The sequence below is a fragment of the Carlito syrichta genome, unplaced genomic scaffold (genome assembly GCF_000164805.1).
Source record: "Carlito syrichta isolate Samal-C Ts95f unplaced genomic scaffold, Tarsius_syrichta-2.0.1 Scaffold123615, whole genome shotgun sequence".
Taxonomy (NCBI): Eukaryota; Metazoa; Chordata; class Mammalia; order Primates; family Tarsiidae; genus Carlito; species Carlito syrichta.
This window is the reverse complement of record NW_007067711.1, coordinates 59,829-65,129: the sequence shown is the minus strand read 5'-3', so window position 1 is coordinate 65,129 and position 5,301 is coordinate 59,829. Positions and strand designations below refer to the sequence as shown.

The following is a 5,301-nucleotide window of genomic DNA, read 5'->3' as shown; positions in this document are numbered from 1 at the left end:
GGAGCCCAGCAGGTTGAGGCTGTGGTGGCCGGGAGCGGCCATTGCACTCCAGTCTGGGTGACAGAGTGAGACTCCAACTCAAAAAAACTCAGCTGGGAACAGTGACTCACACCTGTAATCCCAGCACTTTGAGAGGATTGCCTTGAGCTCAGGGGTTCAAGACCAGCCTGAACAACATGGCGAGACCTTGTCTCTATAATAAATCAAAAAATTAGCCTGGCGTGGTGGCGCACGCTTGTGGTTCCAGGTATTTGGAAGGCTGAGGTGGAAGGACCACCAGTGCGCAGCAGATTGAGGCTGTGGGGGCCATGAGCATAGGCAACAGAATGAGAATCTGACTCAAAAAAAAAAAACAACTCATGACAAAGGAATAATGACTGGGAGAGTGGGCACACAGGATTGAGGGACACCTGGTAATGATCTGTGTTTTGATCTGGATTCTGGTTACATGAGTGTGTTTAGGTTGTGAAAGTTTATTGAGCCATGCGTGTATTTTTGTCCTCTTTCATGTGTATATGTACTTCAAATTGTTTTAAAATTCCCATCCCACTGCTCTAAAAAATAAAGTTTATTAATTTTTTTTCAAGCAGTCATGCCAGTATTTATTAGGTCCTCTACCAACTGATTTCTCCACCCTGTTTGGAATCTTCATGTTTTGTCTCTCTGACGGTGGGTGTTCATCTCACTCTCCGAGGTGACTAGTCTCGTCAAGTTTCTGGTTGTGATTTAGCTTCTTGTGCAGGTTATGCTGACAGCTGTTTTGTTTCGTTTGTAATTTATTCATTTGACAAATAGCACTTTTTGTGTGCCAAACTCAACCCTGGGTTTTAAAGGCAAACAGGACACAGTTTAGAGTCTAGGGAACATTTTGACTTGGTCTCACCTGCATGCTAAACCTAAACACTTCAGGATTTGCCTTCAGCTAGAAGTAACAGAATCCTGAAAAAGAGTAAATAAAGTAGAAATGTAGACTTTCTTAGCTGGGTACAGTGGTTTCTGCCTGTAATCCCAGCATTTTGGGAGACTGAGGCAGAAAGATCACTTGTGCCCAGGAATTCGAGGCCAGCCTGGGCAACAGAGAGAGACTTCACCTCTACAAAAAAAATCAAAAAATTAGCCAGATGTGGTGGCACAATGCCTGTAGTCTCAGCTACTCAGGAGGCTGAGGTGAGGGGATCTCCTGAGCCCAGGAGGTGGAGGCTGCGCTGAGCTGTGACTGTGTCACTGCACTCCAGCCTGGGCCACAGAATGAGACTCCGACTTAAAAAAAAAATATATACATACATATGCACATACATATATATATGTATGTATTTTTTTTTAAAGAAAGTTCTTTCAACACAATCTTCTGTGCAGTTGGCCTCTGACCCACTGGTCCTTTTTTGGGACCGTCCCCGTTACAGCTCTTGATCAGACGAGAAGCTCCCTGGGTCCGCTGCTTGGCTCTTGTCCTGGAGCTGTTCTGTGATTTTGTTCTGTGAATTTCCTGTTGTCTTTCTTTCCGCTTGCTGCTTTGTTTTGATAGAGTATATTATATTGTGTGTTTAAAAACATTATTTTTTGCATGTAGGCTCCTAGAATTGTTAATAAAAGTCTGGATATCATCTAGGTTCTTATCCCTTTATATACAACCTACCTTTTTTCTCTGTAGAGACTTTAGAATCTTTTTTCCTCTGGTGTTCTTAAATTTTACAGCGATGTGACTGTGTGCATCTATGTTTTAAAACTTGTGATGATCCTTTAGTGTATCTTTTCATTCAGAAAATTTTTCCTCATCTCTGGGAAACTCTTGAGTTATTTCTTTGATAACTTACTCTTGTCTCCTGCACTTTTTCTGGAACTCCAGTTAATTGATTATCACACCTCCTGGATTGAGTTTCTGGTTGTCCTTTTTTTTAAAAATGCCCCTCCAATTTCTCATCTTTTCTCCTTTTTGCTCCATTGTCTGGGAGCTTTCCTTGACTTCTTGACACTTTTTTTTTTTGAGTTGGAGTCTCACTCCGTCGCCCAGACTAGAATGCAGTGGCCACTCCCGGCCACCACAGCCTTGACCTGCTGGGTTTCGGCGATCCTTCCGGCTTAGGCTTCCAAGTAGCTGGAACTACAGGCATGCGCTACCACGACCGGCTGATTTTTTGATTTATTGTAGAGATGAGGGCTTGCCAAGTTGCCCAGGCGGATCTCGAACCTGCGGGCTCAGGCAATTCACTCACCTCAGCCTCCCAAAGGCGCAGGATTACAGGCTGAGCCACTGAGCCCGGCTTGCCACTTTTTCTAATGAGTTTTTCACTAAAAAAAATTTTTTTGAAGGACTCTTTGTTCTGTTTGCTTTCCCCAGCATTCTGTCCTCCATGTTATCTTATCTCTTTAGATTATTGATTATAATGTAATCTCAGTTCTTTTTCTGTTTGTTTGGCTTTCTGTACATTGAAAGCTGTGTTTGTGTTAAGTTTGGCAGCACATCACAGAGACTTGGAGTAACAGTGACCCAAGGATAGTTTATTTTGCGCTCATGGAAAAGGCTAGAGGTATGCAAACCAGGGCTGTGCTCTGCTCCACAAGGCTTTCATGTACCCAGGATGCTTCTCATTTCCAGGCTGGAACTCTGGCCTTGTGGTCCAGGATGAGATCTCTGAGCTCCAGGCAGCAGAAAGGAAGAAAGGGCTGAGGGTACGTACCAACTCTCTGAGAGACGCTTCTGCTGAATTATGTTTTTCAGAACCTGTTCTCTTAGCCTTGCCTAGCTGCAAGGAAGGCTAGAAAATATCTATATTCTGGTTGTGCATGCTCCTGGCAAAAAATTCAATTACTGTGGAAGAAGAGAGCAGATCCAAAGACTTTCCTCAAATGGCTGGTGCTTTTTGACCACTAAGATTTGAAAAAGCCATCAAAGAGCTGATTGAGTTCAACTGGAGAGAGGGACTTGCACCTTAGGAAGTGTTGCGGTTAAAAAAAAAAAAGTTAATTGGGGTCTGGTGCAGTGGCTCATGCCTGTAATTCCAGCACTTGGGAGGCTGAGGCAGGCAGATGACTTGAGTCCAGGAGTTTGATACCAGCCTGGGCAATATAGTGAGACCTTGTCTCCACTGAAAAAAAAATAACTGGGTATGGTGGCATGTGCCTGTAGTCCCAGCTCTCCAGGAGGCTGAGGCAGAAGGATTGCTTGAGCCCAGGAGGTCGAGGCTGCAGTGAGTGCCACTGCAATTGAACCTGGGTGACAGTGAAACCCCAATTCAAAAAAAACAAAAACTGGGAATTCCAAGGGCTTGGTGCAGCAGATTGCAGTGTGATCAGATAGACTTCACTTGTCAAGAGTATGCGTTTCCTCAGAGGCCATTCAGTCTTCTTCCCACCCCATGTGTGTGCCAAGGCACCAGCATCCCGGGAGGGGAACAGAGGGCAGGACAGAGATTCTCCTGTCTGTTGACACTTTCCTTGCATATCCCTGCTGTCAGTATACCCCCTTCCTGCCCTCTGTTCCATGCTGTGCCTGAATGAAGAACCTCTATGGTTCCATCTGTGCAGAAAACAGACCTCCTGATTCCTGAGGTGGCGGCCATCTGAGCGTGGGGCAGTGAGTGGGGGAAGCGTTTGACCTGTCCTCCTTCACTCAGCTCACCGCTGCCGTCTGACAGCTTGATTCCTGGTTCCATCAGTTCCTGGTGACACTGTCTGCCAAGTCAGTCGTCACACTGCCACCCACTCTGGCGCATTGGGTTTGTTATTGATCCTCTTCCTGTCTTTTGCTCTTGTTGGAGAAAACCTTTCTTTTTCCTGTAAGGTCAGGAGGGAGTGGAGGGTAGATGTTAAGTCTGCTGTGCTCAGCAGGAAGTGTTTTTTGTTTTTTGGTTTTGAGTCGGATTCTCACTCTGTCGCCTGAGCTGGCATGCAGTGGCACACTCATGGCCACCACAGCCTCGACCTGCTGGGCTCAGGCGATCTTTCCGCCTCAGAATTCCAAGTAGCTGGAACTGCAGGTGCACGCCACCATGCCCGGCTAACTTTCTGATTCACTGTAGAGACGAGGCCTCGCCAAGTCGCCAGGCGGGTCTCGCTCGAAGCCTGCGGTCGTCCCCTCGCCTCGGCCTCCCAAAGTGCTGGGATTGCAGGCGTGAGCCACCACCCCCGGCAGCAGCATGCCTTTTCCTAGTAGAAGTTTCCTCAGTCTTTGGAGCAGCAGACTGACCTGTATTGAGCATCACTGTGTTTCCAGCCATTTACTCAGCATTATGTGTGTAACACGAGAAGTGTCAGGCAGGGCTCTTGCTTTTAAGAGACTTGAATCCAGGTAGAAAGATCAAACGTGGCTCAAACAGCTAACAAGCAGCTGGTTTGAGTGTGTCTCCCCAGAGTTCATATGCTGAACCTAATCACTAATGTGGTGGTATTGGGAGGTGGTTAGATCTTGAAGGTTGAGCCCTTATGAATGGATTAATGCCCTTATGCGAGAGGCCCTAGAGCACTGCCTTGTCCCTTTCACCATGTGAGGACACAGCGAGGAGGTGTCAGTGGGGCCTCCCTAGACCCTGAATCTGCCTGTGGCTTGATCTTGGACTTCCCAGGCTCCAGGAGTGTGAGAGAAATTCCTGCTAGCAAGCTTACCTACTCTATGGTATTTTTGCTGTAGCAGCCTGAATGGACTAAGTTTAGGTACTTAGTGCTGTGGCTTTTCAGAGAAGAGGAAGATTTTTGTGGGTAGAACAGCAGGTAGAGGCTTTGAGGAAATGGGGCTTCAGCTGTGTTTCGAGGGACAAAATGATAGGGAAATAGGGCGGGAGAAATTAACTCAGGGCTGGAGGAACGATTGAGCAAAGGTCTGGAAGTGAGCAGAGCCTGTTCAGGAAGCAGCTGGTCGATTTCTAGTCTGAAACACAGGTCACATTTAAAAAGCAGGTACTCAAAATGAAGGCCAGATTCAGGAAGACGTTAAAATGCGTATGGATGGGTTTTGGACTAGCTGAAGTGGATGGTCGGGAGCCATGGAGGGAGACTGCATCGGGGAGAGGAGTGTTGCCGGAAGCGGCAGTCGTGTGCCGGAGCTTATGAAAGCCCAGCGTCTCAAAATTTGATGGCAGAGTTTTCGGGGATTTTGTGACCTTGGTTAATGTCATCTTGGCAGCTTGAAGGCAGCCCTGGTAGAAATATTTATTCCACAGGAATAGGCAAATGCTACAAAGTTTCGCCTCCCCTACCTCCCCCCACTTCGGCTGGGTACTAAGTGTTTTCCAGCACACCACTGTATGCAGGACTTGTTGAAGGGACAGCTACAGGTGTTTTTTTTTTGAGTTGGAGTCTCATTGT

The 5,301-nt window shown here is 46.8% G+C and overlaps 1 protein-coding gene across 1 annotated transcript in view; it reads left to right on the top strand.

The window, feature by feature from the left end:
* Positions 1-5,301, top strand: part of FKBP6 (FK506 binding protein 6) — a 16,181-nt gene that overhangs the window by 4,358 nt on the left and 6,522 nt on the right. The gene's annotated exons all lie outside the window — the stretch shown is intronic.